Genomic DNA, 11,176 nt, shown 5'->3' with positions numbered 1-11,176 from the left:
CTGGGATAGCTATGGATGTTTAACATTTAGAAAATCTATTATGAATGAGAAATTGTACATGAAGCAAAGAGAAAGTTAATGATAAACAGAATAATAACCAATTCAGGTAATAATTACTTGTTTGAGATATGGTTGTTCTTTGTGAGGGTTTGTTTGAATAGACACAATTTGAGGATTTTGCAGAGTCTAGCATATTCCTGTATATTTCTTATTTTGGTTGGGAAGGAGTTCCACCATTTGGTTCCTAGGTAAGTGAAGTCTGCAGAGTGGATAGTTTTGTAGATCACTTTTTTGCAATTTGGGAGGTGTAGTCTGAGATAGTTTCTTGCCTCATGTTTAGCGTTTCTTTGAGGTAAGTTTATTAATGGTACCATATAGTCTGGAGCTGTGCCATTTAGGATTTAAGAGATAAAGGTACATAATTTGAAGGTGATTCTCGCTTTGATGGGAAGCCAGTGTAATTTGATTAATAAAGGGAAGGCACTTTCAAAACAAGAGATTTTGTATATGAACCTGGCTGCAGTGTTGTTTGCCATGCTAGAACCATCTGATCATTCTTCACTGGTAAATGTGGGCACCAGTATGGTGCTAATGGCCTCTAGCATTCGCGTTGACATCAGCCGCCTGTATTCCTCCTCTCCATCTTATCTTTGTCCCTCTCCTTGTTATCACCAGCACCTCCCCCACTTCAGATTATAGGCCCTTATCCCATCTCCTTCCCTCACCTCACATTAACAGATTCTGTCCTTGTAGACCTAAAAGCTTTTCCTGATTAGCTAACACAGAAAGCTTCTGCAAGAAAGAAATCCTCAAACTTTTGTGTCAGTAAATTTTATTAACATGTTTTTAACAAAAATATCTAAACTTTTTCACCTCTCACAATCATGCCAGAGTCTGGAGATGTCCAAGAAAACAGCAAGGCAATGATCTGCAAACTCCAAGATGAAAACCAACGAAGCAGGTCAATAGTAAAAACAAACAAGGTTTATTAAAAAAAAAAAATCTAGAATATACTTCAGTATATTCTAGATGTTTTTTTTTAATAAACCTAGTTTGATTTTACTACTGATCTGCTTCGTTAGAGACTGGAGATGTTAATCCTGAGCCCAGCTCTCATTCCCAGGCTGCCACTGGGCGGATTCTCAGAGGAGTCTCATTATAAGTATAAAAGAAAGGTCGAAGTTTCTCAGTGAAAATGTCCGTGAAGGTAAAAAGAAGAACTTTATTATCTGCATTGTAAAATGAGACCTTTCCTGCCTCATAATCCAGGAAAATCCCCAGTACTTGGGGTCTCTTTCTATGGGAGAGCGAAGTCTCAGGGGAGGTAAGGGCTGAATATTCACCATACCACAGCTGTAGTACCCAGTATCCCTCCTGAGGTGATGGGTGGATCCACTGTCCCCTCCCCTTTCTCCTGACAGAATCTTTACACACACCCAATCTCCAACCATCTTCCCCTCTACCTCCCAGTAATGTCGCCCTGAGGTGAAGCCCTCAACCCCCAGCACACTCCAATTAGTATCAAATCTCTCAGGATTGTCCGGCAGATCCCGATCTATGAATCCCCGACTGACACTTTTCCGATCCGCAGATAGTTCAAGAATAGGATGAGCTGTTTCTGGATCTATAGTTACATCCACTGCAGAAGAGAGACATATTAATAAACATGAGTACACACATCTCATTGGTTCCTCACACAATATCTCTAACCCTCATTGGCTGGCTCCTTAGTCACTCACTAAGCTATGACAGGAGCACCGCTATTGATTAGTATTCACTGGCAGCCTTGTTTTAGGTCCTAATGATCTTATTTGACATAGAGTTTTCAGTGTTTACCCTTGGACTGAGTGTATTCACACATGCTTCAAATGAATTAATAATAGCGAGGTTCTGCTTGGCTAATTCACTGCCAGGCTTCCTGTAACTCACAACCCTATTGGCCTCCTGTGCTTCAGTTGTTAGTTAATCAGCCAAGGAGGTTTAATAAGACAGGAGATGGAATGAGCCCATCTGGCCCATTATTTGGGAAGAAGCCATTAGGCAGAATCTGCAGCTATGCCATATTGAATGACCCCAAACATTTGCAGACCTCCTTGGTTTTGCATTCTACTACTACTATTTAACACTTCTAAAGCGCTACCAGGGTTGCGCAGCACTGTACAATTAACAAAGAAGGACAGTCCTTGCTCAAAGGAGCTTACAATCTAAAGGACAAAAAGTGCAGTCAATCAAGATTGAGGCAGTCTAGGATTTCCTGGATAGAGGTACAATGGTTAGGTGCCAAAAGCAACATTGAAGAGGTGGGCTTTGAGCAAGGATTTGAAGATGGGTAGGGAGGGGGCTTGGCGTATGGGCTCAGGGAGTTTATTCCAAGCATAGGGTGAGGCGAGGCAGAAAGGGCAGAGTCTGGAGTTGGGGTGGTGGAGAAGGGTACTGAGAGGAGGGATTTGTCCTGTGAGCAGAGGTTACGGGTAGGAGCGTAAGGGGAGATGAGGGTAGCGAGGTAGTGAGGGGCTGCAGATTGAGTGCATCTGTAGGTTAGTAGGAGAAGCTTGAACTGTATGCGGTACCTGATTGGAAGCCAGTGAAGTGACTTGAGGAGAGGGGTGATATGAGCATATCGGTCTAGGCGGAAGATAAGATGTGCAGCAGAGTTCTGAACGGATTGAAGGGGGGATAGATGGTTAAGTGGGAGGCCAGTGAGGAGTAGGTTGCAGTAGTCAAGGCGAGAGGTAATGAGAGAGTGGATGAGAGTTCGGGTGGTGTGCTCAGAGAGGAAAGGGCGAATTTTGCTGATGTTATAGAGAAAGAAGCGACAGGTCTTGGCTGTCTGCTGGATAGAGGAGAGGGAGGAGTCGAAGATGACTCCGAGGTTGCGGGCAGATGAGACGGGGAGAATGAGGGTGTTGTCTACTGAAATGAGAGTGGAGGGAGAGGAGAAGTGGGTTTGGGGTGGAAAGACAATGAGCTCAGTCTTGGTCATGTTCAGTTTCAGGTGGAGTTTGGACATCCAGGCAGCAGTGTCGGATAAGCAGGCCGATACTTTGGCCTGGGGTTCCGCAGTGATGTCTGGTGTGGAGAGATAAAGCTGGGTGTCGTCAGCATAAAGATGATATTGGAAACCATGAGATGAGATCAGCAAGCCCAGGGAAGAGGTGTAGATTGAAAAAAGAAGGGGTCCAAGGACAAATCCCTGAGGAACTCCAACAGAGAGCGGGATGGGGGTGGAGGAAGATCCATGAGAATGTACTCTGAAGGTGTGGTGGGAGAGATAGGAGGAGAACCAGGAGAGGACAGAGCCCTGGAACCCAAATGAGGACAGTGTGCAAGAAGTAACTCATGGTTGACAGTGTCAAAGCGGTGGATAGGTTGAGGAGGATGAGGATGGAGTAGTGACCTTTGGATTTGGCAAGGAACAGGTCATTACAGACTTTAGTAAGTGCTGTTTCTGTCAAGTGTAGAGGGCGAAAACCGGATTGTAGCGTACCGAGGATGGCATGAGAGGAGAGAAAATCAAGGCAGCGGCTGTGAACGGCGTGTTCAAGTATCTTGGAGAGGAAGGGTAGGAGGGAGATGGGGCGGTAGTTGGAAGGGCAGGTAGGGTCTAGTGATGGTTTTTTGAGGAGTGGCGTGACTACAGCATGCTTGAAGGAGTCAGGGACAGTTGCAGTGGAGAGAGAGAGGTTGAGGATATGACAGATGGGGGGGGGGTGACAGTAGGAGAGATGGTGTTCAGTAAGTTAGTGGGGATGGGATCAGAGGAACAGGTGGTGCATTTCTAGGAGGAAAGAAGGAAGGCGGTTTCCTCCTCGGTGATATCAGGAAAAGAGGAGAAGGAGGTCTGGGGGTTGGTTGAGGGAGTGGGTTAAAGGGTGAAGAGGAAGAGGTGGCTTGGTAGTGAATTTGAGGTTGATCTCTGCACCTTGTCGTGGAAGTAGTCAGCCAGTGATTGAGGAGAGAGTAAGGGGGGGGGGGAGCGGAGGGCACTTTGAGGAGGGAGTTAAGGGTGGCGAAGAGACGACGAGGGTTGGAGCCGAGACAGTCAGTCAATTGGGTGTAATAGTCCTGTTTGGCAAGGAATAGGGAGGACTGGAAGGAGGATAGCATGAATTTGTAATGAATGAAGTCGGTATGGGTGCGAGATTTTCTCCAGAGGCGTTCAGCAGATCGGGCGCAGGAGCAAAGGTATCGGATGCAAGGGGTCAGCCAGGGCTGGGGATTACTACGCCTTGTGGGACGGGAGATGGATGGTGCAAGGGTGTCCAGAGCAGAGGAGAGAGTGGCATTGTAAGTAGAGACAGCCTTGTCGACAGACTCGGAGGACATGATGGACGAGAGGAGATTAGAGATACTAGAGGATAAGGTGGGAGGGTTGACAGCCTGGAGATTCCTGAAAGCAGTGGTTAGTGTGGGCGGGACTGAGGGGGAGGGTGATGAAGTGTGAAGGTGATCAGGTGATGATCTGAGAGAGGAACAGCAGAGGCGCAGAAATTGGAGGGTAGGCAGGTAGAGGAGAGGACGAGATCAAGACAATGGCCAGTTTGGTGAGTAGGGGTGGTGGAGCTCAGCTGGAGGTTGAAGCAGGGGCATGGCTACGGGTGGGCCTGGGTGGGCCCAGGCCCACCCAATCTGAGTTCAGGGCCCAATTTATCCTGATAGGCGCAGGTTAACAGTGGGAGTACACAGCCTTTCTGCTGTGGCTCACTCGCTCATTCACATGCAGCCTGCAGTTCAGCCAGAAGCTCTCCTCTGGTCCTCCTCCACAGTACTAACCTTTTTTTTTTTTTTTAAAGTGCACGATCCAGAAGTCTGTCGTAGAGAGGCGCCACACGCCTACTGCCCTTCCTGGCGTAGTTTTAATTAATCTGCTTCTGAATCTCTGTGTGAATTCTGCTGATGATTTATGGGGCTGCCGTGTTTTTAAATATTTTTTTCCCCGTAGGTTCACTAGTTTGTGCCTAATTTTAAATCCTTACAACTGAATCATACAGTAACGCCAAGGAGAAGAATATTTCACAGCTAAAAATGGACTTACAAATGTGCTTTTCCTACGGAGACGTTCCGATAGCTGCACGTCTCAGAAGCCCCACAAAAGGATCAGGGGGCAGTGGGGTGCCACCTTCTAGAAGTAGTGACAGATCCAGCCAGACATTGCTGTTTCTTGAAAAGTTACACCAGTGGGTTCCTGATCCATATTTGCATATTTTTTTCTGCACTATCAGTATTTAGTGAAGCAAGTCTTAGCGTAGAGTGCACACATGCTGACCAGTTATTGGCATTTTCTTTGAGCAGTAATTAGGATGCAGGCATATTTGTTATGCAGATGAAGAAAGGGGAGAAGGCTTTAAAAAGCAACAGTGGAAGTGGTTGTGTAATTCCTTGGTCACACTTTGAAACAGTATATCCTGCCCCTCCCCTCCGGTTTAATGTCAATAATTCTCTCTATCTCTCACCTATATACTGAAGGCAGGGTTTATTAGGAAAAGGTTTGCACTTTCTATTTAACTATCTGGGTGAAGGTGAAAGGGGGTGTCCCTATGCACACTAAAAGCCTGCATGCAGCAAGCAGAAAACTCCGAGCCAAGCGTTGTGTTTTGAGGCGGTTCCGTGCCCCACCCGCATGGCTCCAGGGCAAATCCGGATATTCCTTCTGACTGTGACAGGACTGCCTCCGAGCTCGGTCTTCTGCTTGCACTTCCAGGTACTGCTCCATGTCGTGCAGCTCCTGGCTCTTGATATGTCCAGTGTGCCGGCTGACTGCTCTCTACCTGGATTTTGCAGGTAAGTGTGCCAGCTGGCTCCTCTCTGCTCATGATGATGACTGAGAAAATGGCACAGCTGGTCTTTGCTTTGGTGCCTTGGAAAAGTTTGCTTTGAAGCACTGCAGTCTGTGCAGGCTTGGGGATCCGCCATCCCACCTCCAAAAAGGAAAAACAAGGCACTCCTATGTACACCTCTTTTAGGAACAATTTAGTACTTCTGGGTTTGTGAACAGCCAGAAAGTTTGCTGGTTGTAACTGGCTGGTGTGGAGGATAAGCAATGCAATGTACACTGATGCCAGATTGCTCAATTCCACAAGGAAGACTTTTTGGCCAGAGCTGACTTTGTGTGGAATTTATAGTCTTTGATTCTACCCATTTAAATCTATGCTGCAGGTCCAATAAAGATATCCCGATAAGGTTGTTAGAAAGCCAGGACTGATCTGAAATCGCTGTCTTGGAACTGGGTAACTTGGCAGGTCTGGGTACAGCAGACAGTGTTATCAAACTTGGAAAGTGCCAGCATTCTTGAAAAGGTTAGGGTCAGTAATTCAATCATCAAGTGCATTCAAAGGCATTATCCCAAGAAACACTATTCATACCTGTATACATAGTGCCCACCCAAAATGTCAGGTCTGGCTAAGCCACTGGGTTGAAGGAGGATGTCAGAGTGAGGAACTGAGAAGCGCAAGAGTCGGATGGGTCGTCAGCATGTATGTTAAAGTCTCCAAGAATGAGGGACGGAGATGAGGGTTCAAGAAAAACAAGAGAGCCAGGCATCGAAGTCAGTAAGGAAGGAAGAGGGGGACTTATCAGGGGGGCAGTAAATGACTGCAACTCTGAGTGGCAGCGGGTAGAATAGACGGATGGAGTGAACTTCCAAAGGATGAGAAGCAGTGAGACTGCAGTAGGAGGAGGGGTTGAAAACTACAGGAGGGCGAAAGTAGAAACCCGACGCCTCCTCCACGGCCAACTGGGCGGGGAGTGTGGGAGAAAAGATAACCTCCATGGCATAGGGCCACGACTGAGGCAGAGTCGTCAGGGGTGAGCCAGGTTTCAGTTAGGGCGAGCAATTGAAGGCAACGGGAGATGAAGAGATCATGGGTGAGGGAAGTTTGTTGCAGACCGAGCGGGCATTCCACAGGGCACGAGAAGGGGAGGGAAGAGGGGGGAGGAGGGGAATAGAGATGAGATTGGAGACATCCCGGAATCTTTTGCATGGATAGGACGAGGACAGGTGTTTGCATGGATAGGACGACAGCTGATGTGGAGGACCAGGATTGGGATTAATGTCCCCAGCGGAGAGCAGGAGAAGGAGTAAGAGAGTACGGAGAAGAGTAGGAGAGGTACAATGACAGCGACGAAGGCGAGATGTACTCAGATAGAAAGGAGATGGATGAATAGAAGGAAGGAAATGTTTAAGGTTGAGAGCTGAGAAAAAGAAGAAGAGGAAAAAAGAGATGGTGAGATGATGAATACAGATGGTGGACAATGTGTTCCTGCAGTGTACAGTGGTTTAAGATGGAGAAACAAATTAGGAAGGGACAGTGCCAAGAAGAAAAAGTGTCCTGGGGCCATAAGTAGTAACTGAGAGAAAAGTAGATGTAAAGAGAAAAATGCCCCGGCACCTAGAGCGGAGGCCCTGAGTGGATCGGAGTGGACCTGGGAGTCACCCCGGAGAAGGCTGAAAATGATATGCAGATGAGCTGCAAGTCCTCCACAGCACCTGAAAGGCAGCCGGTGGTAGAGCTGGGCACCTCTCAGCTGAGGAAAAGGCTTACCAGGGGTTAGGTCGAAGCCAGCATTCCTCCCCTGAGGGTCGCCTGTTAGGAGCAGGGGAATAGCCGGACCTCAGGGGAGGGGGGTCCAGAGCCCAAGGGGGGGGGGGGCACATTTCAGCCCACCTCCCCAGCTGCCAACCCTCCCCCACCGCTGCCACAAGGTATCTTTGCTGGTGGGGGTCCCCAACCCCCGCCAGCCAAAGTCTTCTTCAGCGCCAGTCTTCGGCACGTTCACTGATCTGTGCTGCTGTCTTCTTGAGTCCTGACATCCTGCACGTTCCTTTTAAGTGATACTGAGCATGCTCAGTTTCACTTAAAGGAACGTGCAGGCAGCCGCGTTCGCTGATCTGTGCTTTCTTCCTCCTGAAGTCCTGACTGGGGCTAAAGAAGGCTTTGGCTGGCGGGGGGTTGGGGACCCCGCCAGCAAAACCAGGGACCAGAACTAAATTGGGGGGGGGGGCCATGCCCTGTGGCCCCACCTTGCTACGCAGAAAAGCAGGTTACCACAATTGTCGAGGACAATGTGGGCTATGAGGACGAGCTGTGACCTGTCATGACAGGCCTTCAGCAATGTCTTGGCAACCAGGGGGAAAGGAAGGAAAGTCATAAGGAAGTGTTTGGGTCTATGAAATAGCAAGGGCACTATGAGGTCTTGGAAAGAAAACAGAAATTGTCACACTTAGTAATGTCCTGAGAAGCGAAGAGATCAATGTCAGTATTTGAAGACAGGATAGTAAGCCAATTGGTTGAGTAATCACTCATGAAGGTCCAACTTAGGGTACCTGACAACTGGTTGCTTTTTCCTGGTAGACTGGCCATTCCAGTCCAAATTCTAATGGGCTAGGCAAGGTATCATATGGGCAGAGCTTCTCAGTAAAGTTTGAAGGATCCTGCAGCTCCTCATTTGTTGACATGGCTACCTGATTGTCCCATTTGTATAAGCATATTATTGTGACTTAGCTAGGCAGCAATAACTGGCAACCAAAGTTGCTCCTTAAGCAAGGGTGTTACATGATCTCACACCTTCACATTATGCAATAATCTAATAGCAGTAAAACCTTTGGAGGAAGCCCGTGAATACTTGCTGCTGGAACTTCCGCACATGCTCACAAGAAGCCTCACTCTAATCTCAAGCACGTTGGCTCTGTCAGTGACATCATCAACTAACTAGTTTGGTTTCATGTCCCCTGCTGTCTATGGACAAATATTCAGTCCTTCCAGAGGGATTACTCTCTGACCCTGCAGCATATGATCAGGAAATGCACACACTCTTCTCTATCCCAGCACAAAGGGAAGGCAAGGGATGGGACTTGATATACCACCTTTCTGTGGTTGCAATCAAAGCGGTTTACATTGAACATACAGGCACTTATTTTGTACCTGGAGCAATGGATGGTTAAGTGACTTGTCCAGAGCTACAACAGGATTGAACCCAGTTCCCTAGGATCAAAGTCCGCTGCACTAACCACTAAGCTACTCCTCCACTACAGAGAAATATTCTCTCCATTGCAGAGGGGTCACTCCCTGTCCCTATAGTGAATGATCAGGACCCACAATTTCTTTAATACAGCAGAAAAAATGATGACTAACACTGTGAAATCACAGTGAAGTCACATTACTGGATTTGATTCTGTTAATATTCATTTTATATCAGATTGCTACCTGCATATTTGATACATTCCATCCACCATTCCATCCACCGATCTGTTTTAAAAGAAAAACAAATGGTGATCAAATCTCAGAGAAAAGAAATAAGCTCAATGCTATGAAAAAGATATACGTTGCTAACTTCAACTATGACTTACCGAACCCTGCTGGATGTGAGAAATATTAGAGTAAGAACTTGACATTATTTATGAGTTAGCAGCATTGGAGCCGACTCTGTGAGTGCTGTGGGTGCTTGAGCACTCCCAGTATTGAGAAACTTCCTTGCATGTGTCCAGGGAGGGGTCATTTCCATTGGGCTTAGCACCCCCAATAATTTTGAAAAGTTGGCTCCTATGGTTAGCAGAACCCTGCACATCCCCAGTGGACTTACAGACATCCCCCGTTTGCTTTCTTGAGGTTTGGTCACAAATAGGTAGAACTAGATAATCCTATCGGGGGCAGCGAGACATGCACAGAGGATCCCTGAGGGAGAGGAGGAGAGACTGCAGAGACATGCTGGGGTGGGTGGGCAGACTGGATAGGCTGTATCATTTTTATCTGCTACTTTTTGTACATTTATATAAGATCTATCACACCTGCAAAAAGTTGGTCCAGAGGCAGTTGCTAAAATTAGCAGTGGGTTGTTTGTTTTTTGGGTTTTTTTTTTTTTTTTTTTTGCAGAAGGGGATAACAGAAGCTTTCAAAGAAGAGAAACTCAGGTCAGGGAATAAAGAGCAGGAGGATGAATACTCAAGACCAATCTGAGGAAAAAAGTTTTTTTTTATGGAAAGGAAGGAGAATCTCTGGAAGGGTCTCTCTCACTGGAGGTGTTCGAGACAAAAGAAAAGAAGCATCAGAATGCAAGAAAACGTGGTACAATCATTTGGGATATCTTGGGTTTTTCAAAAGAATAGATTAAAGTCTGTAGTATGCGAGTAAGCAGACTGGATTGGTCTTATAGACTCTATGTGCCGACATGTTCAGTGTTTCTATCTGCAGTCAAATTTCTTCAGCCTTCCAATACTGGATAATAATTTCTGGTACTTTACCCTCTATACTGTAACAGCTCCACAAACAGATTGTACTTCTGTACCTAACACACCTCATATCATTGTATTCTTACACTGGTCAAGTTAGACTTGCAAAACTCATAATTCTGTAATCTCTGGGGTCCTACCTGGATAAATCCCATCCATCAGGTCCACACCTGATTTTCAGCAGCATTATCTGGATAATGCTGCTTAAAATCTGGACAGAGTATCCTGGCGCTCTCAGATAGTATCAGGGTGCTCCAGGCTGGACCCAAGGGTGCGTTCAAATCTCTCTCATGAATATTCATTGTAGATATCCTGAAAACCTGTGTGGCTGGGGTGCCTTCAGGACCAGGTTTGGGAACCACTGTATTATAGGAAGGTCCCTAAGGCTGATGTTGGAGTTTGATCTTTGGAAGGTATTTATCAAGTGTTTTATTTAATGCTAGTAAAAAAGCCCGTTTCAGTTTTTAAGGAAACGGGCACTAGCAAGGTTTTCCTCATAGTGGTATGTTTGAGAGTGTGTGTGTGAGAGTGACTGTGCGTGTGTGTGAGAGAGTGACTGCGCGTGTGTGTGAGAGAGAGAGAGAGAGAGAGAGAGAGTGTGTGACTGTGCTGTGTGTGAGAGAGAGAGAGAGAGTGTGACTGTGCGTGTGGTGTGGGATGTGAGAGAGAGAGAGAGAGTGCTATGTGTGTGTGTGAGAGAGAGAGAGGTGACTGTGCGTGTGGTGAGAGAGGAGAGGAGAGTGTGACTGTGCGTGTGTGTGAGAGAGAGAGAGAGAGAGAGTGTGACTGGCGTGTGTGTGGGAGAGAGAGAGAGAGTGTGACTGTGCGTGTGTTGAGGAGAGAGAGAGAGTGTGACTGTGCGTGTTTGGTGAGAGAGAGAGAGAGAGAGAGTGTGACTGTGCGTGTGTGTGAGAGAGAGGAGAGAGGTGTGAGGGCGTGTGTGAGAGAGGA

At 46.9% G+C, this 11,176-nt stretch overlaps 1 pseudogene; it reads right to left on the bottom strand.

Moving 5' to 3' along the window:
- Positions 1-699: 699 nt before the first annotated feature.
- LOC115458718 overlaps positions 700-11,176 on the bottom strand; it is a 48,613-nt pseudogene continuing 38,136 nt past the window's right edge.

Source organism: Microcaecilia unicolor, unplaced genomic scaffold (genome assembly GCF_901765095.1).
Source record: "Microcaecilia unicolor unplaced genomic scaffold, aMicUni1.1, whole genome shotgun sequence".
NCBI classification, from domain to species: domain Eukaryota; kingdom Metazoa; phylum Chordata; class Amphibia; order Gymnophiona; family Siphonopidae; genus Microcaecilia; species Microcaecilia unicolor.
This window is presented reverse-complemented; position numbering and strand designations above follow the sequence as displayed.